The sequence below is a fragment of the Rhinolophus hipposideros genome (genome assembly GCF_964194185.1).
Source record: "Rhinolophus hipposideros genome assembly, chromosome: 17".
Lineage (NCBI taxonomy): Eukaryota > Metazoa > Chordata > Mammalia > Chiroptera > Rhinolophidae > Rhinolophus > Rhinolophus hipposideros.
The window spans coordinates 38,606,083-38,632,835 of record NC_138063.1 but is presented as its reverse complement, the minus strand read 5'-3'; positions in this window follow the sequence as shown (position 1 = coordinate 38,632,835).

Here is a 26,753-nt window from a genome sequence, read left to right as displayed (position 1 = left end):
TCCTCATTTTTTCTTTTTTTAGGATTCTTTTTTCATTTTGCTGTTCTGATTGGGTGGTTTTTGCTACCTTATCATATGAATTGCTGATTTAATCATCTGCTTCATCTAATCTACTGTTGATTCCCCTTAATGTATTCTTCATTTCAGTTATTGTATTCTTCATTTCCTACTAGTTGGAAGGGATTGACCCTTGACTGATTTCTTATGAGTCCTTGCTGTGACTACAATGGAGGAGCTGTTGTGCAGGGGCTGATCCTATGAAGAAGGATTCACTTTAACAGGGCTCTGGTGCCTTCCCAATCTGCCCTTTGGATGTATTGTCTTTGGCAGTGGCCAGATGGTGCTCCAGCTCGGTCTGAAGCCAGCCACAGGGTGTGCCAGCCCCAGGAACTCCTGGGAGGGGTTCCATTGCAGGCCAAGTTCACCTGGCATGAGCCACAAAGCAATCTGCAGATGGCCACCTCCCACACTGGGCTTGGAGGTGCCCCAGAAGGCTAAGTTGCTACTAGTGCCAAGCTCGTGCTGCTGAGCAATAGGTATGGGGCACACCAAAGCCAGATACTATTTATTTGGGTTTTGTGAACCTCTGAGAGATTTTAGGAAACTCCACAGCATTATGCAAAAGAGAGGCTGTTTGTACGGAAAAGCCACTGGAAGTTGCTTGGGTGTGCCTGAAAGTTGGGTGGGGCAGGGGTCTCAGGAAATCACCACAGAGGGGCAGACTGATGGTGTTAGCCAGGTGGATGGAGACTCAGATATGGTGGCCACCTTCATCTGCAACTAGGAGGGGGGACAGCTCAACAAAGACACCATGAACTCATGTCTGGGAGAAAGCTGCCCCTCCAGTCCTGTCCTATAGCCAGACAACTCATTTCCTCCCCATATGTCGTCCCTGGTGCCTTTTGTGCTGTTGCCCAGCATTGGAGCTCAGAGTGAGTGAATCTGTCAATGAGTAAGTCCACGTGTGGGCCCTTAAAGAGAAGTACCTGGTCTCTAGCCACCCTTAATCTCACGCGCCACAGTCTCCACTGGTTTTCACAGCCAAAAGTTGTGAGGACTTTTCAGCACTGGAACCCTGGGCTGGGGAACCCGGTATGGGGTAAGACCCTCTCTCTCTTCTAGGGTGCACCTCCACAGCAGAGATATCCCTCCTGATTTTTCACCACCACACGAGGGTGTGGGACCAGCCAGTTCCACACCTCTTCCCCTCCTACCAGTCTTGCGGTGGCTTCTTCTTTATGTCCTTAGTTGTAGAACTTTGGTTCAGCTAGATTTCAGGCTATTCTCAATGGCAGTCGTTCTTTAGTTTCATTGCAATTTTGATGTGGTCATGAGAGGAGGCAAGCACAGCATTTACTTACTCTGCCATCTTGATAGATTTATATATATATATATATATATATATATATATATATATATATAAATATATATATATATATATATATATATATATATATATATATATATTCTCAGTTTAAAAGCAAATATCTAAGTGTCAATAATATTTCCCATTAAAGTGCCCCTGTACAGGGACTGATTGTATGTCATGGTTACTTAATCTGTCCTGGAAACTGGAAATGAGAGACATTATAGATGAGGAAATTGAGGCACAATACAATAGAGGGAACTTCCTGGGGCCATGCATTAGTGTGAGCAATAGAACTGAATCTCCTAACAATAAATTTTAGACCCTGAATAAGAAAGCATTACACATCCTAGATATTTTTTTCTAAAGAATCAATTTTTTCCATTCTAATAGCTAAAAAATGAATGCTTCATAAAAATGGTCCAAGAAATTAAAGCTTAGGCTTGTGATTATTACAATGGTTGTCAGCAGTAGTGTGTGATTTTGGAAGAGTACTAGCTATATTAACAAGAGGATAAAAGTGCAGTTTATTTTTCATTTGCCTAATATAGATATCTTTGCCTCGCCAAAGAAAGAACTAAAGAGGAGTTATAAAGTGTCAGTGATGCAGCAACATAAATGACTTCCCCCCAAATGATGTAAGCGTTTCACTGCCCACTAATATGAGAGATTTTTACCACTAATTTAAGTGAAGAACTATTGGAAATGTCAGAAATAAAAATAACCCTGAGAAGAAAGAAAGGAAGAAAGAGAGAGAGAGAGAGAGAGAGAGAGAGAGAGAGAGAGAGAGAGAGAGAGAGAGAAAAGTACTGTGGACAGCTAAGCCTATTTACCTACTCTCTACCACCTGACCTCTGATGGGGTGAAATGTGTCATAAAAACTAAACATAGTGACCTGTATGTTGAAAGGGAAGGTGTTGAAAGAGCCATCAGCTTATAATGACAACATGTAAGATGTGCATCTTGAATCAACAACAGTTGCCTTGAATGCCAACTATAATTTTATGTGTGTGATGTGGTGGCTGGGTGTGAGGTCGAAGGGATGGTGGGTGGGGGGAGGGGGATTCACAGTGTGAGGGATGTAGATGGTGGGCGTCTAAGTATTACCTTGTCTTGTACACCTGAAACTAATAAAAAAAAAACAAAACAGTTGCCTTGCTACTTTCTTCTCCTAGTCAAGACAAAGTCGCTAGATTTAAGTAGTAAACACATTTACTAGGAAAAACCTGCTAAACAGCTGTCCTGGCATTCTTTGGCGAGCGCTCTTTTACCTTTCCCACTATCTTGTTTTCTTTCTTGGCCTTTTATTCAACCCATCCACCTTCACATTTAGTAACACGTTTCAGACACAATGGACTAGCTCAAACTCATAGAACATCTTAGATGTTTAAGATGTTAAAATAGTTCAGTTTTCCCTCTATAATTTCAAAAGTAAAATAAAGACCAAAAGTGTCAGAATTATTTTTAAGCAACTTTAAGTAATTATTGACATTGTAAATTCAGAGATTTCCAATATTTGACAGAGTAGATGTTTTGAAGTGAAGAAGTTGAGGATTTTAAGTGTCAGAGTTCTAAGTGTTTACTTCTGCTATCATTAAGCACCCCAGCCAGAGGGCAGGTGTGCGATGTGCAGGAGTCAGTCAGATTAGGGGTAGAAACCCACAGCCTTGCATTATACCTCTTTCTAATTACCACTTTCTCCAAAGTTAATAGCAACTTTTAAGGCTTACCTAAGAGAATGTCTACAAAGAACGTAATAGTTGACATTTTGGAATAAAGTCCTCTGGAATACATCTTAAGCTAATAGCTCTGCATCTTAACATAAATGGAGGAATGCAATTCCATTCTATAAAGTATGTTTCAAAGCACTTTGACATGTCTTTGCTCATGTGTGTCTTCAGGATCCTACAGGGAAAAGAAAACATTTCACAGATGAACTATCAGAGCTGAGAGGTGCTTGACAGCCCCACAGAAAGCTAGGATCGGGTTCAGACTAGAACCCAGCTCTGTCATTGCCTCTTCTCTATCCTCTACTCTGTACTGCCACCTTTTTCTAAAATTGAATACTCAAAAAATAAGCTGGCTTTATACTTTGACTTGGTGTCCCTACTTTTTCTGGAAAAGCACAACTAAGATATAGTGACAAAAATAGCAGATTCCACAAAACCATATCTTGGAAACGTAATGCTTTATTCTTGGATTAGAAATAAAGCTATCTCTTGCTCTACTTGAAAGTTATCAATACATTTTTACAATCATATATCTTTAATAACAATGAATAATTTAATTCAAGTAACTATCACCAAATGAGTCCTGGACTAGGGACTCTTGTATTTAGTCCTGATTCTACCACTGAGTGATCTCCAGGTATCAATTTTCTCCTTTGTAAAACAAAGAAAATAAATCAATTTATTTGTAAGGCCCCTTTCTTCAGGTCTAGATTTCATGAATCTAAAATCTATCTTTTAGGATACTAGGCTGTCTTTACAACACTCTGTCCTACTAATCCAGCCTCATTTTCTAGTCCAAGAAAGAACAAAGCAGTGCTTTTTCCTCTGCTCCCACCGGAGTGCTCCCTACAGAATGAGGAGGAGTGTTTAGGTTTAAGCAGAGGCTCGAGGGCCTGCAGTACTTATCTATTCTGAAGACCTAGAAGCCCCAAAAGGAAACTGGCCAGAGCAGGACTGAAGAGAAACAGGTGTCTGAAAATGAATGAAAATTTGCCCAGCCAGTTTCCCTCCTTCGGGGAACCTGTGCCCTTTCCCAAGGAGTCCACAAACTCCCTACTGTCAGCAGCTAGGGGACCTCTGGCTGCTCTGCAAGGACCTTGCTCTTCAGCTGGACAAATGACAGCAAACAGAAAGAGGATCTGCTCAGCCCTGCCCCAGGGAGAACAGCCTTCCACACACACAGCCCAGAAATAAATTAATGCCCACCACCTACCATTTCATAGGAATGATGAGAGAAATAATGAGTTAGACATCAAACATCACTTGACCTCTTGCACCTCCAAAATTGCTATCTAATGGTCTGGTGGTGGTGGTGATGATGATGATGATAGTGATGGCATGACCACAACTACAGCAAGGATGGTGGTAGTGGTAGTATATATCAACCAATATTCTAATCATATGACTAATCAATTGTTTCATTAAGCAAAATTGCTAAAATATACTTGGCAAAATTTTTACCTTCCCCTCATGTTTATCTCAATAAATCCACTCTGAACCACTAGCTTGAGACTATTCAGAAGACAAATACATCTAAGTATACTACCTTGCTCATTTCTTACATGTATTATTCAACAAATGTATACATCACACTGTATATGGCACTGTGTTAAGAATGAGAGAAAGAAAGCCAAAAAGGACACAGTGTCAGCCCTCAGATGCCATAGCATCTAGAACAACTAACACCAACAGCAATGTAAGTGCTGTGATAAAACTACTACAAAGTCCAGTGACAGCCTAAGAGAAGAGAACTTTAATAGATATTCATTTGAGAATGAGAAAAACAAAAACCTGGTTCCCATTTTAAAAGTAAAATGACTTTAACCTTTTTTACAGTAAATGGTTTAAAGAAAGAAAGAAACCAATGATTAAGAGAAAAAGACCCTTAAAAATAACACGCACATGAAAATATTCAGGTGTCATAGTCTGACGTCTTTAGAGGAGTAGATGAACATTAGATGTGCTTTAATGGATTGAGATACTGAGGGAACTTGAGTTACAGTAATTCTGATTTCATTTATACAGGAATATCCTTGTCTTTCTATAAGGCATTTACCTGCTTGGTGAGAGTTGAAAATTGGCAGAATATTTAAAGCGTTCTATAATGTGTTCCATCACGTTTGAGCAGGCCATTTCTGTGGTAGGCGGGTAGAGGGTGTGGTGCCAAATGGACTAGACAAAGGAATATGTGCTGATACTCTAAGGCTGCTTTTATAGCCAAAATTGCCACAACCAATCTTAAGCACTCAGTTGACAATGCTCCACCCAAACATTTGTGCCCCATCAACATTTGTTGGAATGGTAATGATGTTTGAATACTATACTGTCATTAATTGGACTGGCACAGGGTTGCCAGCAGTATATTGGGAAAGCTTTGCTGTTAAGGCTCTACCATCATTCCACTTTAATCCTGATGCCATGAAGATGCCCACCATAATTGTCCTTACCCAGTGCCTATCATCTGCTTTCCCTTCCTCCTGCAAACATGTCCTTTGTTCTACCCAAAAGGCAAGTCGTCCAGCCACCATTTATACTGTGGTCTGAAAACGCATCCTCTTCTGTTTTTGTTTTGTTTTGCTTTAATTTTCTCCTTTATTTAGTTCTTGTCTCCCTTTTCATCACATTTCCCTTACATGTAATCCCTCCATTTCTCTTCCCTCTTTCTCTCCACATCACTGTACCAAAGAGAACATTCTTTCCAGACCGATTCTCCATTCTTTATATGAACACATCATCAACTTCCCTGCACATATTCCCGTTTATAACTGAATAAGGGGATTTCTTTAACTAAGTCACAACCAACCTAAAAATCTATACATAACCAAAACAAGTTAAATAAGAAACATAATAAAACCTCTCTCATTTAAACTGAGGACAAGAAATTCTGCCATCAATTATGCCATCATGGTAAGAAAAGGTGATAGAGGAACATTTGTGACAACATGGATGGATCTTGAGAGTATAATGCTAAGTGAAATAAGTCAGACAGAAAAAGCAGAGAACCATATGATTTCACTGATATGTGGTATATGAACCAAAAACAACAAAAGAACAAGACAAACAAATAAGAAACAAAAACTCATAGACACAGACAATAGTTTAGTGGTTACTAGAGGGTAAGGGGGGAGGGGGGTAGTAGATGAGGGTAAAGGGGATCAAATATATGGTGATGGAAGGAGAACTGATTCTGGGTGGTGAACACACAATGTGATTTATAGATGATGTAATACAGAATTGTACACCTGAAATCTATGTAATTTCACTAACAATTGTCACCCCAATAAATTTTTAAAAAGTTATGCCATCATCCGGGTAACACAAGAAGTACAGAAAAAGTGAGATGGTAAAATGGAAAGAGAGAAAAGTAATTATTTTTGTATGATGTGATTATCTATCCAGAAATCTAAAAGAATCAATGGGAAAACTGTTGTGACTAATGTTAAGAGATAAATAACATTGCCAGATATAAGATCAATATAAAAAAACACTAGTATCTTTATTTATCAACAATATCTACTTGGAAAAAGACAAATGAACAAAGGATCTTATCATGACAACAGCAAAACACTAAGATTAAACCAAATAATAAATGTGCTAAAATACTCAATATTGTACATGCAACAATTCTCTCAAGTAAATCCATATGTTCAAAATAATCTCAATAAACTTGACAAACTGACTAAAGTTCATATAAAAGAGAAAAGGTTAAAAATATTCAAAAAGATTTAGGGAAAATATTAAAATGTGAATATACATGATCAAATATTATATATACTATGTAATTATATAAAATAAAATGGTATTTGTGCCTACAGATCACCAGAAAAGAGTAAAGAGAGAGGAATACATAGAAAAGTTTCATATACACGTGAATTTAATACGTAAGTCAATCAGGCATTTTAAATCAGTGGAGGAAGGGCACTGGGAAATAGCACTGGGAAAATCATTTCTGTACTTTGGAAGAAACCTCAGATTGCTATATCTTTCTATACACAAAATAAATTCCAAAGTAATTCAAGAGCTAAACACACTCAAAAAAATGAAAATATAATGGAACAAAATATGGGAGAATATTTTTATAATCTTGTGATTAGAAATATTTTTCTAAGCAAGAATATAATGCTATATATATGTTCTATATAAAGCTTCATAAAGAAAAAAGATGGATAATTAGAAAGAATTTTTAAGTTCTTTAAGATGAAGTATACCACAAGCAAAGCTAAAAGGCAAACAACTAGGAGAAAATATTTGCAAATATTTGCATTTAATGTTTTTCACACAGCAAATCACTTTCAATAATATATAAAGAGCTTTTGCAAATCAAAAATAAAGCAACCTAAAGGGGAAAAATGGACGAGAATATAGCCAACATTGATTGAGAGGAAACTATTTGTCAGGCAATATCCTAAGCACTTTACATATATAAACTCAATTGATTTTCATTATAACCCTTTTGATCAGATACTATTATCATCTCCATTTTGCAGGCAAGAAAACTGACACAGAGAAATTTAGTAACTTGCTCAGAATTATACAGTTAGCAACTGCTAGAATCAGGATTTAAATCTTTGCATTCTGACACCAGAGCCCAATTTACAGAAAACAAATACAAATAGCTAATAAACGTAGGAAAAGCTGTTCAACCTTAATCGCGATCAGGGAAATGCAGACACTAAACCACAATAAGATATTTTAACCTACTTGTCAGTTAAAAATAAAAAAATCAAACGGATCACTGAGACCAACATTGCCAAAAGTGTAGGGAAATAATTACTCTCATACTCTTACTCTCAGTTATTGGGGATGTCCCTTGGTACAGCATTTTTAGAGAGCAATTTAGCAGGTCCATCAAACTTAAAAGGACATACACTTTAATCCAACAATGCTATTTCTATCCCATAGAAATACTTGGACATATGCCCAGAGACACAAGAAAGTGAAAAACTGAAATAACCTATATGTCCATCAGTAAGGGAATGGTTAACAAAATGATTATACATCCAATCATGAATTGAATGTAGTAGAATGAACAAAAATAATGAATTATATCTATATGAACTGACATGGAAAGATTTCTAAGACATATCATTAAGTACAAAAAGCAAGTTATCAAATAATATGTATACTCTGATATCCTATATAAATATGTACACATTATGTATTCACTTATTCAGTACATCAAATAGACAAAGTCTCTTCTAAAGCTCACATTCTGGTGGACAGGAAGACAATAAATAAGCAAACCAATAAAAAAACCGAAATAATTTTGATGGTGTATTAGTTTTCCATTGTCACTATAACAAATTACTGCTCACTTACAGGCTTAAACAACACAAATTTATTATCTCACAGTTGGGTAAGAATCCCAACCCAAGACTCACCCAGAAAGGGCTGCATTTCTTCTGGAGGCTCTAGGGAAGGACCTATTTCCTTGCTCATTAGAGTTGTTGGCAGAATTCAGTTACTGTGGTTGTAGGACTGAGGTCCCCATTTCTTTATTGGCTGTTATCTGAAGATCAGTCCCAGCTTCTAGAAGCCACCTGCATTCTTTGGCTGGTGGCCCCTATCTTCTATCTTCAAAGCCAAGAAATGTGGGTCAAGCCTCTCTCACACTTTAAATCTCTTGCCCTTCTTCTCTCTCACCAGTCAGGAATGGTTCTCTACATTCAAGGACTCATGGAATTAGATTAAGCCCCCATGTTTGGGAGTTAAGCTCCCAACTTCAAGGTCTGTACAGTTAATCTCATCACATGTAGTCCCCTTTGCCATGAAAGGTAACATATTCACAGGTTCCCAGGATTAGGGCATGGACATCTTTGGAGGGGTATGGGGCATTATTTTGCCTATTACAGATGGTAATAAATGCCACTGGGAAAATCAAAAGGGTGATATGCAAAAGATGATATGGGATGAGGAGGATGCTAATTTAGATTGTGTCATCAGAAAAGGCCTCCCTGAGGAAATGGCATCTGAACTGGACAGAGGAGATAGCCATATGCCCACGTGAGGTAAAGCATTCCAAGTATATTTTTAAACATACAAGGTATGAGCAAACAATACAGTGAATGTTTACATTAAAAAGAATTTATTACAGTAAAAGACACATTGATTGCCATTAATCTCCCTCAAAATACTCTCTCTCGCTTCAAACACACTTATTCCATCATTCTTGTCACTTTCAGAAGCAGTTCTGGAAGTCCTCTTACATGGATGCCTTTAGCTGCACTGGCTGCCTCTATGTCTTGAACCATTTTGACTTTGGGGAAGAGCCAGAAGTGGTGCGATGTCAGATCTGGTGAATAAGGTGGATGAGGACACACTGTAATGTTTTTATTTGACAGAAATTGCCATATAACAGAAGCATGTGTGACATGAGCATTGTCTTGATGGAGGATGAAACCATTTGCCCATTTCGTGTTAGTGAGTTGCTCATGATCCATGATTTACAACATACTTTAAAACACACCTTCTCTCAACCATAGCTCACACTGAATGACTGCACCGAATAAGTTGAAGCTCGTCACATACTATTACTAAGGTTCGAGGTGCCACTTCCTGTATTGAAGATCCCTGCCTTTCCATTGGATGGCACTTGGCAGCAGCATTCACCATATTTTTCGATCACAACAAAAGGCTCCGTGTCACACATCACTTCTGGTACAGCAACACCTATCAAACAAAAACACTACGGTTTGTCCTCATCCACTTTATTCACTTTATTCAGGATCTGACACCTGCAACTTCTGGCTCTCCCCAAAGTCAAAAAGACCACATAGGTAAACATTTTGAATCAATTTAGGACATCGAGGCAGCCACAGCAGCGCAACCAAAGACACTCACAGGTGGCCGGTTAATTCAGTTGGTTAGAGCATGGTGCTAATAACACCAAAGTTGCCGGTTCCATCCCTTCATGGGCCACTGTGAACTGCGCCCTCCTTAAAAAAAGACACAAAAGAGGACTTCCAGAACTGCTTCAGAAAGTGGCAAGAATAATGGGATAAGTGTATTTGAAGCGAGGGGGAGTATTTTGAAGGGGATTAATGGCAATGTGTCTTTTACTGTAATAATTTTTTTATTTAAAATTCACTGTATTGTTGGATCATACCTCGTACAGAAAAAGGTGTGGAAAGCTACTTATTGGAGTGTTTGCCAGCTACCTCCTGAGAGGAATGGAATTCAAGGGTAGGAGAAGATTACAGATTTGACTCATAAATCTGTAGTCTTCTGTTTCTTTAAGCATTTTATTTGCATAATTTTAAAACATTACTTATGTTTTTAAAGACTTAGAAATAAAAACAAAAAGCATCTTTTTCTTGGGTCCCACTGAAGCAAAGAGAGTTTAAGATTTAGGTATTGGTGAAAGTTAAGCAAATTCTGAATTTTGACATGTACACATATAGAAAATAAAAATGAAAACTTGTCTTGGATTTTACAAAAGAATCAGTTCTACAAGGGAATAATAAATTGATGCCCTTCTACTTCTGAGTCTTTAAGGAAGGTATACTTGCCAAGTAGACATTTTTACACATCAGCAACCTTGGAAACTTCTCATGGCTATGACATCCTTATTTTGCTGCTAAGTCCTCAGTCAGTGCTCAGTTAGTGTGTTCCCACCCTAGCTATCATCACCCATTGTTTCATGTACTTTTCCAAGGAGAACACTAAAAGCTTCTTTGAGAGGAAGGCAGGCAGAAGAAAAGTTACTTGAAGGGGCTTTCTAGTGTAACAATCTGTCACAGCCAAGGGAGAATGCTGGAATGTATCCCTGCTACTCAAGATACAGATAAGGGAGAGATCACAAGAGAACAAATTGGAAGTTCCTATCAGTGAACTGAAGTGGAGTGAGCACACAGAGGGAAGACCAAAAGGCTCTTCCAGGACACAGGAAAGCAAAACTTCCAGCAATTTGGTATAGTTTCAAGATCCTGGGATACAACTGCAGAAAATAGACTTGTGTGTGTGTGTGTGTGTGTGTGTGTGTGTGTGTGTGTGTGCGCGCGCGCACACACACACACACATGCACATATGTGATAAAATTATAGTTCATTTGAAACTAAAGTATTACACTGAAAAGTAGTAAAAAGAAAACAATGGCTACAGCTACAAATGAAGGGGTTCATATTGATATGCTAATCACATATATTTGTTTATTCAGACACTTACCTATCAAAGATAGGAATTCTCTGAGTAATGTGCTTATAACAGTCTAGTAGACTTTTCTATTTTAATGTCCCATCATCACCTCAAGAGTGATAAATCCAAAACTGAACAAATCATTGTCTGCTCGCAAGTATATCCTCCTCCCAGCCCTTCCTGCCTCCGATAGAGCGAACACCCTCTTTTCCTCATCACTCAGGCTTGAGAAGTTAGGGTCACTTTTAACTCATCTCTCACCTTCAACTAGTCATCCCCTCTAAATCTTTTTTAGAAGTAGGTGAAGTATAAATCATACATAAATAAAGACAACGTTTAATCAGCCACCAAATGTATCATCAACAATTATGTCAATCCTTTCTTCAGTGTTCCCACTGTCACCCTCTGGGTGAGGATTTTATCCCAGAAACGTTTATCTGGAGCATTTCCTCAGGAGCCTCCTCCACCCACAGCTTATCTCTCAGTCCAAAATTCATGTGTTTCTCTAGCTGGTGAGCATGAACACAGCCACATTGTCATCTCAGAACCAACTTATGATTCTGAGCCCCTTTCATGTTGGGCTGGGAGGTTCAAAGGCAGGAAGCAGGACTATCACATCGTATCACTTCCTAATTTTTTCTGATGTCTCAGGACTGCTTAGATACGTCCACATGTTGCTCCGAGTCCCTGCTCCTAGGTCTACACAGCCTCTTCCTCTCAAATGCAGAGGCAGAGGAAGCTTCTTCCTCCAGGAAGTCTCCTTGAGCTCCACAGTTGTCATGCACAGTTTCCCTAGAAGATCTAGTTCCTTCCTACTGCTTTACCTCCTACGAGAGGTGGCTGAGTAGGATTGAGAATTAACCTCTCAGAGACAAAGCGAAGTATGAAACCAAACAAAACCATGCTCACCCATGGTGGGGCAAGAACCACTCAGGCCCATGTTGTCTCTGTTCATGCAGCAAGACCTAATACTTTCTCTCAACCCTATGAGAGAGAGAGAGAGAGAGAGAGAGAGAGAGAGAGAGAGAGAGAGAGAGAGAGAGAGAGAAGGTAGGAGGGAAGGAAGAAGGAAATCAGTAGTGTCCAGAAGCACAGTTCTGACTACACACAAAAATTTATATCCCCAAATTAAACCTTACTTTCTCATTTATTTCTTCTTGCAACAAATATTTTTCAAACACCTACTATGTGTTAAGCACTAAACAAAATAGATAGAAGCATTGGTCTCCAAGAGCTTACGTTCTAGTGTGGGAAATAGGTAATAAAAAAACAAGGAAAATCATGTCAGACAGTGACAAGTCTATGCAGAATTAAAATAGGGTACTGGGACAGAGGATGCAGGGGCCTCTTTAGATAAAGAAGTCCTGAGTCGGTGACACTTGACCTGTGTTGGCAGAATGAAGAAGAGTGGGACAAGACTGTGCTCTCAAGCCAATGATGAGTTGACAGTTTTCCCCAATAAAAATGGGTGGACACATGCTTCACATTTGTATTGGTTTGCTACACATTTCTATTGGTTCACTATACTGCCATCACAAAGTGTCACAAGCCAGATGACTTAAACAATACATTTATTGTCTCACAGTTCTGGAGGCCATAAGTTCAAGATCAAGGTCAACAGGGCCATGCTCCCTCTGATGAAGGCACAGGAAAGGAACTATTTCAGGCCTCTCTCCTAGCTTCTGGCAGCTCTTTGGCTTGTGGTGACATAACTTCTACCTTCATATAGCATTCTCCCTGTGTATAAGTCTGTGTCTAAATTTCCCCTTTTTTATAAAGATACCAATCATATTGGATTAGAGTCCTACCTTATTTCAGTATGACCTCATCTTAAATAATTACATCTGCAATGACTCTATTACCAAATAAAGTCATATTCTGAGATACTGGGCATTGGGACTTCAACATATGAATCTGGGGTGGCACAATTCAACTTATAACAATGTTTCTGTAATAAAAGGGTCCATTAAGGTGGGGTGGAGAACAAGATTTACCCATAATGATCTGACCAACTCTTCCAGAGCAGGTCTGAGCTTTTTACTGTCTCCCCCACATCGCCTAGCACAGCATGTCATAAGTGAATGAATACTTGTTGATAGTTGATTAATGGTATATTTTACACTAAAATTTAAGAATGTGTGTGTTATTGTGCTGAGGTAGTTTGGGATTAGTTTGTGTGCCAGCAACAGATCTCATGCTTTGCAGATAAGAAAGTCTAAAATCGTTTCAGGGTCTGATATGATTAGTAACTATTCCCAGAGACCATGTGGAAAAAAATAGCTGGCATCTAACAATGAGCCAGCCCCTTTGTCTCCCAGCCTATATCCCAGAGGCAGCAGAGCTGAGAACCTCAGGCAGAGCTGGCAGAGGTCACATTTGTTGAAGATCGGAGAAGAGATCCTGGTGAAAATACAGCCGTGCGAATGCAACCTTCCAGGCCTCCAGTCAGCTCATCCTCCTTGCCCAGCCTGGGGATACAGGCTGCCCGTCCACCTCAGAGGGGTAAATTCCCCCACATCAGAGAAGCGGCCCTGGGCCGCTAAATTGAAACCTGGCCAGCAAGGAAGCAGCTGGTCTTGGCAAACAAAAAACAATGCTCCGGGCAAAAACAAAGCAAGAAGGAGCCTGGAAATGCTTCATTCTGAAAAGCCACTCCCTCCCTAAACCAATTTTTTAATCCAGTAGAAAATTCTAAGCTTAGTCAGAGAACACTGTGGCAAATTTCTTCCTTCTAAATTCCCTGTGATTAGAAATTCCTAGAAAGCTTTTTTCTTTCCTTTCCAACAATTTGCTCCAATAGTATATTCCATGTTGCAGCTGGCTGTTTTGCTGTCCAATAGTCTTATTAGTGTAATACAGGCAACCAAAGATTGTCTGTAATGTCACAAGGATTTGTGCTACACAGAATTACATTGTTAAGTGTCCTTTATTGTTTTTCTATCTTTTTATCTCATGAAATAAACTATTCATGACAAGCTATTTTTCAATGTTGAAAATTATATTCATGTATACACATAAATATAGCAATCTCTTGTGAAATATATGCTTAATTCATTCATTAGTTTCCTATCACACAAGAACTCATGAAGCTGAAATTATTCATAGTGGGTCTTCCGATAAGAACAGTAATTACCAATACAAATGAAACAAGGTCAGGTGAAATTTTCAAAGATCTGGTCATCGTTTATGTTAGAGGGTCTAAATCAGAGATTTTATCACTCATGTGATGACAATAATAATAGCTGGAATTGATTATTGAGTTTTTACTATGTGATAGACTGTGTGTTAAGTGTTTTATTACTACCTTATCTCAAATCATTTCAGTGCCATAAAAAATTATTGCTTAGAAACATTCCGTAATTTGTCCATGATCACAGCTAGTATTGGCAAGAGTTGGGACTCGGACTCTAGTTTGTCTAATTCCAAACCCTATGCTTAGTCCAATATACTATATAGAGAAAAATAGAGAAAAAGACACAATTAAAACATTAGTCAAAGATTAAATGCTATAGGAAAAAATACCATCACTGTATTCTTTTAGAAAGTTGATTTATAAAAATAACTTCTGTAAAAATTGGGAAACAATGTTCCAAAGTGTAAACTGAGACATGGGATTTGAAGCCACGCTTTTTAGAACTTACTTCAAAACACAGTTGCTTCAAAAATATGATTTTGCACTATTTTTGAAGGTAAGTTCCAGAAGCACTGGAGACTTATAATGATAAAAATTACATGATAACCTTTTATGCAACAGTCTTATTGAACACAACATTATGTTAGTGATGCTATTCTAGGAAGAACTAGTCATGCTGGGCTAAATTTTCCAAGAATGCAATTTAAGCCCACAGTAAGGTATATTATAAAATGAATGGAATACTGTGGTTCAAACACAGCCCTCCGAATGGTCCATCTGTGGACCTTATCTCACCAATTCTCATTAAACAGTGATTTCATTTCTCTACATCATCACAAGCTCCACTCCTGGGCAGTCGTTCAGCCGCCTGGCTAGTCTCACAACACATGCAAATATGAATTAAAGGCAGCCGCACCACAAGACAGAGGAGAGTTTGCTGATACCCTTCCCAGTGTGAAGCACAGGGCCCCAGCCATCACAGATGGGAAAAAGAAATTGGTGGTCCCAGCAGGCCTTCTGTTTATTACCCCCTGCAGCCTCATTTGGAGCATTGCAGTCACACATATGCACACACACACACACACACACACATATGCAAATCTAAACCACATCACCTGCCCTCTACATTCCACGCACTATCGTGTTAAAGATGTGTTTGGACTCTATGAAAATAAAATCCCAGAGCCCTTATGGATACTTTGTCACTGATTCTCATTGCTCCCCAGTAAAATATGTAAAAGAAGGTATGGTTTCCTCATTAGACATATGGCAAAATTGAAGTGTGAAATGTAATAGTTTGTCCAGAGCTGGAAGGAAAATCAAAGACAGAAAATAGAGGTAGAATTTTTCTGTCCTCTGACCTCCTATAATATGCAGTTTACCCCTTTCTCACAGACTGCATTAGTTTCTACAATATGTCCTGTTATTTGTAAATTCATCTTTTCTCCCCATGTGGCAATTAGCTCCTTAGGGTGAGGGACAATTTCTGGTTTGTTTGTACCACAACATGGTACCTTTCAGGGTAACTGCGGGAACTCCACCTGTGCCTATAGATTTGAATAAGAGGGTAAACGGGATACAAATAAAGAAGTAGAATGGATCTGGGAGTCTCTGGCAACGGTCCTGTCAAGTAGAGCAATGGCTGGGCATTAATGGCTTTCTTTTATGGTACACAACATCGTCCACCAGATCTGTTTTCTGCTAGTCACCATGAATGAAGGCCAGGGAGCACATGCTAGAAAGAGAAAATATACCCAATGGTAGTTTCTAAAGGAGTTAGTGAGAGTCAAAGTAATGAGTAAGACAGGAGCCTAAGATAAGAAGCACTAGCCTCTCTCTACCTCACGTGAGTTGTGAGGAGGTCACTGGAAGTACTCACTCTTTCAGTTCCTGGATTCCCTGTAGCTCTAAACACTCATGACAGGCATGATGTCAGCTTAAAGGAAACCTCCTGGCGCTCACATCTTCACTGGTTGAGATTAGTCCGACCCCAATCCAGATAGAGATCTGACCCAGTCCTCAACCACCCCAGAAGTAGTCAAAGTCTACAGGGGCTTATCATCCTGTGCTAAAGGCCTGGACTGCAAGTATCAGCTGCCAGCCATAACATGAGCTATGTTGGACCTGTAGCCAAGCCATGGATGACTAAAGCCTGAGCCAACATCACAGGGAAAAACAGAACCTCCCAGAGGAACCCAACCAACCACAGAATCATAATAAAATGGCAGTTATTTTAAGCCACTAAGTTTTGGAGTGCTTTGTTACCTGGAAATAGATAATCAGAACACTGAGCCTAATGCCAAAAGGAGATAATAGTTTGTATGTGTGTGTGTGGGTGAGTGTCTTTCAGGTGGAGGTGAATATATACTGCATGTGGAATGACATGAATTAGTACAGGTAGAATGCCTTCTAAGATAACTCCTCTACCAAGATGTGTCACCTCAGTAAATCACACACCCTGGTATCCATGATCTTCTCTAGGACATCCTACAGTGAAGGGGTGACCAGCAGAATGCGGCACAAGTCCCTCACTATAACTTCCAACGTTATTATGTCATAAGAAACATAGCTTTTGCTGTGGGAGGAGCCATCTACTGTGTAACAAGTTAAACTACCCTGGGATGGCCATGCTAAGGAGACATCCCATGCCAAGAAATGAAGATGCCTGGGTAGCCCTAAGCTACACCAGCCCTTACAACTGACATGGTAGCAAACATGGGAGTGAAGAAGCCACTTGGGTATCAGCTCAGTCAAGTTATCAAATGACTCCAGCTTCAACAGTGTCTAATTCAATCACTCAGGCAAAAACATTTCAGCTGAGCCCAGTGAACCCACAGAACTTGGAAGGTGACATGAAATTATTTTTAAGCCAATAATTTGGAGTTGGTTTGTTGTACAGAAATAAGTAACTGAAAAATTACCTTTATGCAATGTAAATATCTCAAACCTGGTTCTTCTGTACACAAACAACATTTTCTGCTCGTGACAAATGCAAAGTCTGGTATATCCTCACTATGACCAAAATGTCAAAACAGATTATTTCTATATAAGGTCACAGGAAAAAAAATAGTGGAGTAAATAAAACTCTACCATATATCAAAAGAACTTGGGGCATCTGTGAGCTATTTCTAGTATAGCGATGAAAATAGGGCAACTAGATATTTAGGTTAAACAAGTAGTGGACACGGGGAGCCAGCACTAGGTGAGGGGAAAAAAATCATTGTGATTTAGACTGCAAGTGCTCACGACAGCCACTTATAAGAAATTTCCCCCAGACAACCTTCAGATTACAAACCCAGCAAATCGTACAACATCAAAGAAATTCCTAAATTATGTAGAAGACTAGATTATATTGCAGAGTTGAACTAAAGGAGCAGCTGTGGAAAAATAGTTGCTACTTGTTATAAGGAAAGGAAGTAAGCGTAGGAACCATGGCCAGCAGTACAGGAAATGGGCTCATCGGCCTCCACACCACAAGATAGCTCCCTCTTCAACCAAGCATCGGTACTGTCACATACTATCATTTACCCATCTCTCACTCATGTCTTCTCTCACTGGCACCCACTCATGCTCAATTTTTTCAGACATTTCAGATATCAGTAAAGGCACTTTACTAAGTGCATTACCATGCACAATTTAATTCTGTAATTTAGAGCATTGTGTAACAGTTAAGAAGGTGGGCTCTGGAGTCAGGTTGACTTAAATTTGAAACCCTGCTCTGCCACATACTAGCTATGAGAACTTGGATAAGTTATTTCTCCTGTCTGAGCCTCAGTTTCCCCCTTGGTAAAATGGGCGTATAATGATGCTTATATAATAAGATTACTAAGAATATTTAATGCACGCAAAGTGCTTAGAACATTGAACATACACACATATTAGATATTATATTATACTTGAGAAGTAACGTATTCATTTCCTTCCCCCCTCCTTCCTCCTAAGATTTACACATACCAAACTAAAATGACTAAAGGAGAAAGAGAGACCCATTTCAGCCTAATTCCCCACAGGATTGCTAGCCTACGTTCAATAAATATTTAATTATTTTGCAAATATTTCATCCTAACTCTGTGAAGTCACCTTTCCCCCTCCGCACTCCTCCCACTCCAACCTCAGCCTCCTGAGAGGTAGCGGGGAGCCAGCCGGAGAGGGAGGACTGACCATCAGCACAAAGAGAAGTAGACTCTACGGGTGACCAAACAAGGAGGAGATGAGGGGCACAGAGAAGAAAAAAGAGGTCAAATGACAAAGAAGATCCTCTGCCTACGATAGAGAGTTTGACCTGTGCCCACTCCGGTGAAGAAAATGGTTGGAAGCAAAGGCACTAGAACAGAGCAGAGAAGGTATCCAATTACTAACTTCCCGTGAGGGCTCCAAAATTGTTTGGAATATATATTATTTAAATCCCAAATACAAGACATCTTGAGTCTTAGAGGGGGTGCTTGGTTGGCTAACAGCAAGATCACTTGTGGCAAGGCAATTCTGTCATGCTTTCCACATGGGGATAGTGTGCTGGGCACATTGTTATGTTTTCCACATAGTGTAAAACACAAATCAGAAAACGGCATTGCCAGACCACAAATCCTAATCCAGAAGGGAGAGGGTAAAGATACTCACTGGCCATATTTGCCCCAATGATGTCAGACATTCCTGATGAACATTCTTCTGTGGCCTCATCGCGCTGCCAGCACCATCAGGAGGCACATTCTGGCTCCTACTCCAGCCAGGTGTTCTCAGTCATTTCCACCTCCCAGCCTCAAGCCAGCCATGCTTGGGGAAACCCTGCCCCCACAAGAACTATTTAGAAGTTTTCTGGCACAAGCTCTTCTTCAGTTATCAGCCTTTATGGGTCACAGTTATCTGAAATATGTCCCAGGGCTTCACTCTGCTCCGATGAGGCCTACAGATTTCTGGTTATAACTAGTGTATTAGTCACTCGGGCTGCTATAACAAAATACCATAGGCTGAGCGGTGTAAACAATAGATCTTTATTTTCTCACAGTTGTGGAGACTGAAAGCCCTAGGTCAAGGTGTCAGCCACTTCAGTTCCTAGTGAGGACTCTGGCTTATAGACAAGCACTTTCTTGCTGTTTCCTCACACACCAGATATCTCCACTACCCCCAATCTCTTTACTCTTCTTATGAAAACACAATCCTGTCAGATGAGGAGCCCACTATTATGACCTAATTTAATCTTCATTACCTCCTAAAGAGTCTATCTCCAGATACAGTAATATTGGGCAACCCAACACATGAATTGGGGGGAGAGGAAGTGGGGATGAGGAGCAGAAACAGACATTCAGTCCGTGGCATCCAGGTTGGCTGGGTGTTTTCAGCCCTTCTCCAGGCCTCTTTGTCCTGCCTGTCCCATGACAGATTCCATGTTTCCTTGCCTCTATTAGGGGCTAGGTCCTTCACTACCAAAAAAGGAAAGGGAAAAGCTGAATTCCTCACATTGGGGTATGGTTTGTCATCACCAAGGAATGTCACATTTCATTTCAAGGTGACTCCCTCAACAGGTGTTGTTAGCATCTTTTTCTAGATGAGGAAACTAAGGCAAAGAAAGGTTGAAAGTCTTGTCCAAGTCTATACAGCCAGCAAGTAGCAGAGTAGAACTCAGGCTACGTAAGTTGGAGATGAACATCTAGATAATCCACAAAATTCCCACCTTCTTTTCCACCAAGTCTGCTCCTGCAGGGATTTAGCACCTTATTTCTCACCAGGACAGTTGGCACAGCTTCCTCGCTCATCTTCCTGGCTCCTGTGCTACTCCTTGCCAATGACCTGCCAAGACATGTTCTAATTACAGTTATGTTTTTTCCTCTACTTAAAAATTTATAAACAGTGACATGTAGTAAGAAGCACACCCAACACCCAAATATTCGTTTTCCAACACCATTCTCCAATAAAAGGAATCAAAGCTTGTTGGAGAAACAGTTGATTATGGAGCTGAGACAGGGAAGATACAATACAAACCTGAAACATCTTGTAATGTCAGAAAGCAAGGTAGTATTCAATACACACACACACACACACACACACACACACACACATACACACAATGAGGGAGCATGTCAAAACAACACAGGAGACAATTGCACGAATTCCCAATAGACAAAGCTAGAATAATTTGAGTAATAGAATAAATAATAATAGTATTGGTTATAACTGAAAAATACCCAAAGAATTAATAAGTGTCCATGAGACATAATGATATAAATAAGTGATTGAATAAATAGATAAGGGAGAAGGTACAAAACTTCCTTACAGAATAATTCCAAATAATAAATGTAAAAGGAATGAGAAAAATAGAAAATCACCAGAGGAACACCACGTTAATTGTGGCTGCAGGCAAGATCCACTAATGAATATTAAACTTAGAAGGTAGAACATTAAGAAGAGACAAGATATTGGTATGGCCTCAAATTATCTCCACAATAATATTTATTAATTACTGTGGTGGTTTTAACATATGCCCACAGATTCTTTAATACTCCTCTCTCCAGGAAGTAGAGCTTAAGACCCCTGCCTTTGAGTGTGGGCTGGACTTAGTGACTCTCTTCTAAAGAATGGTGTCTCAGTTTACGCTGCTACAACAGAATGTCATAGACTTGGTGCCTTAGAAACAACAGAAATTTGTTTCTTATAGTTCTTGAGGCTGGGAAATCTGAGATCAAGGCACTGGCAGATTCAGTGTCTGGTGAGAGCCACTTCCTGGTCGATAGAAAGCCATCTTTTCACTATGTCCTCAAGTGATGGAATGGGCAAGAGAGCTCTCTGAGGTCTCTTTTATAAAAAGCACTAATCTCATTCATGAGGGCTTCAACCTCCTAAAGGCCTCACCTCGCAATCATCACCTTAACGTTTAGAAGTTCAACATACTAATTTGGGGGGAACACAAACATTCAATCCACAATAAATGGAATATGAAAAGGGGAAAATAGTAACACTGCAGTGGAGCACCACTTGGTTAAGTAATCAAGATCAACAACACCAGTAATAAATCATGTTAATATCGTGTATCCTTTGATATGATGCACTGATGGGATACCTTCTTCCCAAAAATCCATAATCTCAGTCTATTCATGAGAAAATATCAGCAAAACCCAAATCTAGGGACAGTCTACAAATACCTGACCCATACTCTTCAAGAGTGTCAAGTTCATGAAGAACAAAGAAAGATTGAGGAAGTGTCACAAATTAAAGGAGAATAAGATGACATAACTAAATGTAATGTGGGATCCTGAATGGATCCTAGAACAGAGAAAGAAATTAGTGGAGAAATTGGTGAAATGTGAATAAAATTTGTGGTTTAGTTTAAAAATAAATAAATAACCTTCCAACTTCTAAGCAACAAAGTACAAACTCCTGAGTTGGACACACAAGACCTTCTGAATAGACTCATAAAAATGCCTCTTCTGCCCTCTCTTGACAACTTTCATCTTGTTCTCAAAATGAGAACCATACCGATCTGAGGGCCTCTGTATAAACTAAGCCAGCCTCATCTTCTTGTCTTTTCTCTACCTAGGATGCTTTCTCCCTTCTGCTCCACTTGCCTACTTGTTTGTTTATCTAATAATTATCTTTTCAAACTTCAGCCCAAGAACTTCTTCTTTAATGCATTATATTTCTGATCATCTTCAGATTCCTATGGTCAATCTCTCTCTCTCTCTCCCTTTCTCTCTCTCTCTCTCTCTCTCTCTCTCTCTCTCTCTCTCTCTCTCTCTCTCTCTCATTGACACCAGGAATCCCATACCTGCTTTTATCAGCATCTGTAACATTTTAGTGCATTTCTTTAAATGACTGTATCTTACCCTCTTCTAGGTAATAAAATTCTTGAGGGAAGCCTGACCTTATTCATCTTCAATAGCCTCAGAGTTTAACTGATAAATGTGTAAATTCATCTCAGCTCTGCAGACATGTTTCAAGAAAGTTTTTACTCAAGATTTCAAAATACTTTCTAAGAATAAAAACATCAATTCTTAAACATATCTTGAAGTCAGCAGACATCGTGGTAGAGAGCCAAGGTTGGCCACAAGTGAGCCAGCCTCATAGAGGGCCCAGACCCTAGCGCTCACCTCTGAACACTTCTCATTCCCAATTACTCAGCCAGCTCAGTTAAATTATCCCCACACAGAGCCACATTGGTCCTCCTTTAAATGTACAGCCTTTGTTTCAGTCATAACTGTACCTTGAAGTTATATACGTTTCAAAACTCTCCCACGTCAAACTGAGTTGCTCCCTATGATGATTACAGAGTCAAAACTCCTCTCTTCTGGCATCCTTCACCAAACTCCTCATACAATTTTTAGTTCACTGCCATTTACCTGGGCATCTTTATGAATCCTGTACGACTTCTCACAGTGTGAGCATTTCAGGGAGTACTCAATGATACATCTTCATTAATTGTAGGAGTTGGCACTCTCACATGAACGTTGATTCAGGTAGCTTTCTATGCCCTTGTTCACACACTGTCTAAAAAAAATGATAGAATCTGTTCTTTTTTTCTTTTTTGTATTAGTTTCAGGTATACAAAACAACATAGTGATAAGACATTTACACACCTCACAAAGTCATTACCCCAACACGTCTATTACCCATATGAAACCGTATATAGCGATTACAATACCATTCACTATATGATAGAAGCTGTTCTTCTCAAGGTGAGTTAAGCACATAAGAATAGTGTCTAAAGTTAAGCCAGGCTTCTCTAAGCATAAAGATCGTGAAGAACAGGTTGGATTGGAGAGAAGATAAGATTTGTTAATGTGACCATAATGAACAAACTTATCTACCGAGTACCTATTGCATGCCTACATACAAAGCATTGTGGTAGGTGTACAAAGGTTTAACCTATTGTTTTCACCATGACAGAAAGAGATATCTAGAGGCAGAGACCACTCATATCCCTTTAAAAAGATGAATAACACTACAAAAAATATGAATAAAGTTCAGCTTCGAAGATCTCCATCTCTCCCTTCCCAGTGGCTGCTAGACAATAAAGTCAGGTCCCAGGGCATCATTTTGACAGAGTGGAGGAAACATAAGCTACAACAATCCCTTCCTGTGACCGGGTTTCAGAACGTAAAACATGTCCCCCTGTCTCAGTCTCGCCATCTAAGAAGAACTAGCTTTCCACTCCAGCTCTTTCCCACTGCCTAAGAAACAGGGAACTTTTCTCACATTGGCTAATTTCTTCTTAAAACCTATACAGAGAAGAGGGTGACTAGTTGCTATTTCTCAACTACCTATCTAACTGAGGAGGAAAAAAACTTAATAAATCAGAATCATCTTTTAGTTGGGCCCATCCAGTTGTGTCAATCCTGTTCACCATTACAAAGTTTTCTTTTGACTCATGAACTCTTTTGAACCAATACTGTCTGATCACTGTCTGAATCTTCAATGTTATTACAACACTGACACCTGTCTTTTCTAAGTAGATGGAAAAAGTACATCTGAAAAGGGAATTTTTCACATTCAAGCATTCCTTTTCATCTGAGTCCCCAAGTTTCAATAGTTGCAAAGAGAATTTTAAGAAAAACACTCTACAACTTTGATAAGTAAGTGCTGTAGCAGTTGAGAGAAGGGAAGTTTAAAGAGAAGTTGAGTCTTCAGCTTAGCTTTGAAGAACAAATAGACTTACAATGGTGATGAGAAAGAGAACAGATATTCCAGACAGATGGGGCAAAGGCACAGGCAGGGACGCATACGGTGGGTTCAATGTACTCCTAGACTCACTAAAGCAGAGGCTGTGTGAAGAAGCAACAGGAGATGCAGTTAGAAAGTCAGGTTGATGGCATACGGTAAAGGGCTGCAATGCCAGGAAAAGAGATGTTCTGCTGTAAATGTGGGGATGGGAACCATTTATAGTCTGTGTTCAGAGAAGGAATATGTTGGGAGTAATATCTTAGAAAACAGAAATGTGCTGCCTGGATGAGAGAAGACAGGAAAATAGCAGAGACTTTAACTTAATAGTAGTGGCAATAGAATGGAAGGGGTGTGTGAGAAAAGGCTGTGAAGGAAAAATCGACAGGACTTATGCTTAAACTGGGCGTGGAGAAGAAAAAGGAGACTAGGTGACTCCCAACATAACCAAGGGAATAGCTTTTCTAAAGAGAAGATTAAAGACCCAGGAGCCAACTGCCTGGGTTTGAATTTTGTCTCTAACATTGGCTATATGACTTTAGGGAAATTAGCTTTTTAAATTAGGAAAACTTAGCTTTTCTGTGCCTCAGAAAACAGTAGTAAGTTTAGATTCAGTTGTTGGTGCTGTTACTGTTATGGAAAAATCAAGACTAATAGCAGTTGGGATAAAACTAAATCCCTTCAGAAATTGCTCTGGTGAGAATGGAGAGATAAAGTTGGAACTGGAATATATTACAGTCAGTCATTTTTACCATTTAATGGTAAGTCATATTTACCATTAAGATATGAAGTTTCCCTTTCATCTCCCTTGCCCTCCAAATACATATTTCCCCAACTAACCTCATGTGTCCACCCTAAAATTTCCAACCGTAGTTTATTTAAATGGAAATGAAATTTTATTTGGGATACTTACTGGTTGAAAGGGGATTTTAAAGTCATTTTTTTAAGTAGAGAAGCATGATTCTAAATGAAGAAGCCTCCAAGAGAGACACTTTCCAGAGGACATTGCTCTGAATATTACATATTCAGGACATCTAAGAATGAAAGTAAATCCCAGAAACATTTGCACCTTATCCTGCCTCAGACAAGGGCATTGCCAAAGCTCTCAGTCACCGTTTCCCCAAATGCAAAGTGAGACTAAAAATATAAATATTACTCTAATAGGAATTGTACTTGTTTGAGAAAAAAAGGAACAAGGGAAAAGAAGTAAATAAAGAAAAAAGAGAACACATATTTGGAAACTATTACACATTATTAGATTGGGGGGGAGAAGGGGGAATAATGACTTCTAAATACTTAATGCAAGGAAGAAGTTGAGGATTAGGAACACTGGCCTTGGTCTCTTCTCCACAACCGAGCCACAATTTGACTTGGAATAAATTGTGTAATTTTTACCTGCCTTAGTTTACCCCAGATATTGTGAAACTTCCCCAATATTTGATTTCCAGGGTTTTTTCAATTGACGGGTGACTTAAGTAAAGACATCATTTTTATTCAGCTGGTTTTCATTTTAATATAATAATGATGAAGGTAGTAATAACCAGTCCTAATGTAACATCCAAGCAGCTCAAATTGCACAACAGATACCACCATCACTCTCAGTGTTTTTGCTATTTTTGCTCTACATTTTGCCACCATTGGCAGCACCAGTTGGCCCCAATGTATTTACTATCAAAAAGCCTATTTACGTTAAACAGAAACCTTGAAGTTGAAAGGATTATTTTAAAAGGTTGAAGCATGAACTATTTCTATCCAACAGTTGGAAGAAAGCGAGAACGGAAGTTTGAGGCAGGTTGATACGTGACATTTTTCTTAAATGGAAGTATCACGGTTCAAGGTAAATAGACTCATTTAATTGGATGATCAAGCTTCTTGGGCCTGTCCAGGCTCTTCCTAGTGTTTGTGGACTTGTCTCTGGCCTCAGCCTCCCCCAGCACTTAACAGGGAGGTGCCTCATTTCCAGACTCAATTCCTGAGTCAGTTCTGCCAAAAACCAAAACTATATCATTGTCTCAGCATAACCTGCTGCTCTAGCCATAAGCCCAGTCACGACTGCTGGGTTCACATGTTCTCCCTAAATTTCTTTGCTGTTTATTAATCAGATCCAGTCTCTAGGTTCCTAAAACATCCCTGGTGTCAGATTCACCTGAGTTACAGCTCTCCAATCAAGACCCCATGCCCACCTCACATGGGTACAATCCATAAGCTCCATAATTATGACCAGTTCTCTTGCCTAGTTGCCCAGACATAGACTGGACAATAGACATTTCATCAATGACGTATGAAGGCATATGATTAACCTCCACATGGTCTCTCTATGGCTTGAAATTGTGTCAGTCCTCTAGAAAATTTTCATGGATCTCGATGGGGGGCGGGGGCTTTGAAATAATTTAGATTGTTTCCTATTAGTCCAGTGGGGTAGGGGTTCTAATAGAATTACATCATTTTGGAAAATAAAATAATTTTACACATACTTTGGTTTTTGGGACTGAGGTCCATTTCCCCCACCTTTTTGCCAGCATCCATCCTCCTGGGACTGGCCTACACTTCTGCCAGCTGGCTGGCATTCTTTTGGGGATGCCAAATAGGGAGACCTCTCAAATGACAAGAGACTACCCATCTGACTCCCATGTTTGAACAGCCACCAGTGTAGCTGATCCCTATACCACAAATTGTACCAAAGCATTTTCTTTGCTATCCGTTCCATCTTGATAAGAATAATCCAACCCTTTTATCTCTTAACTTT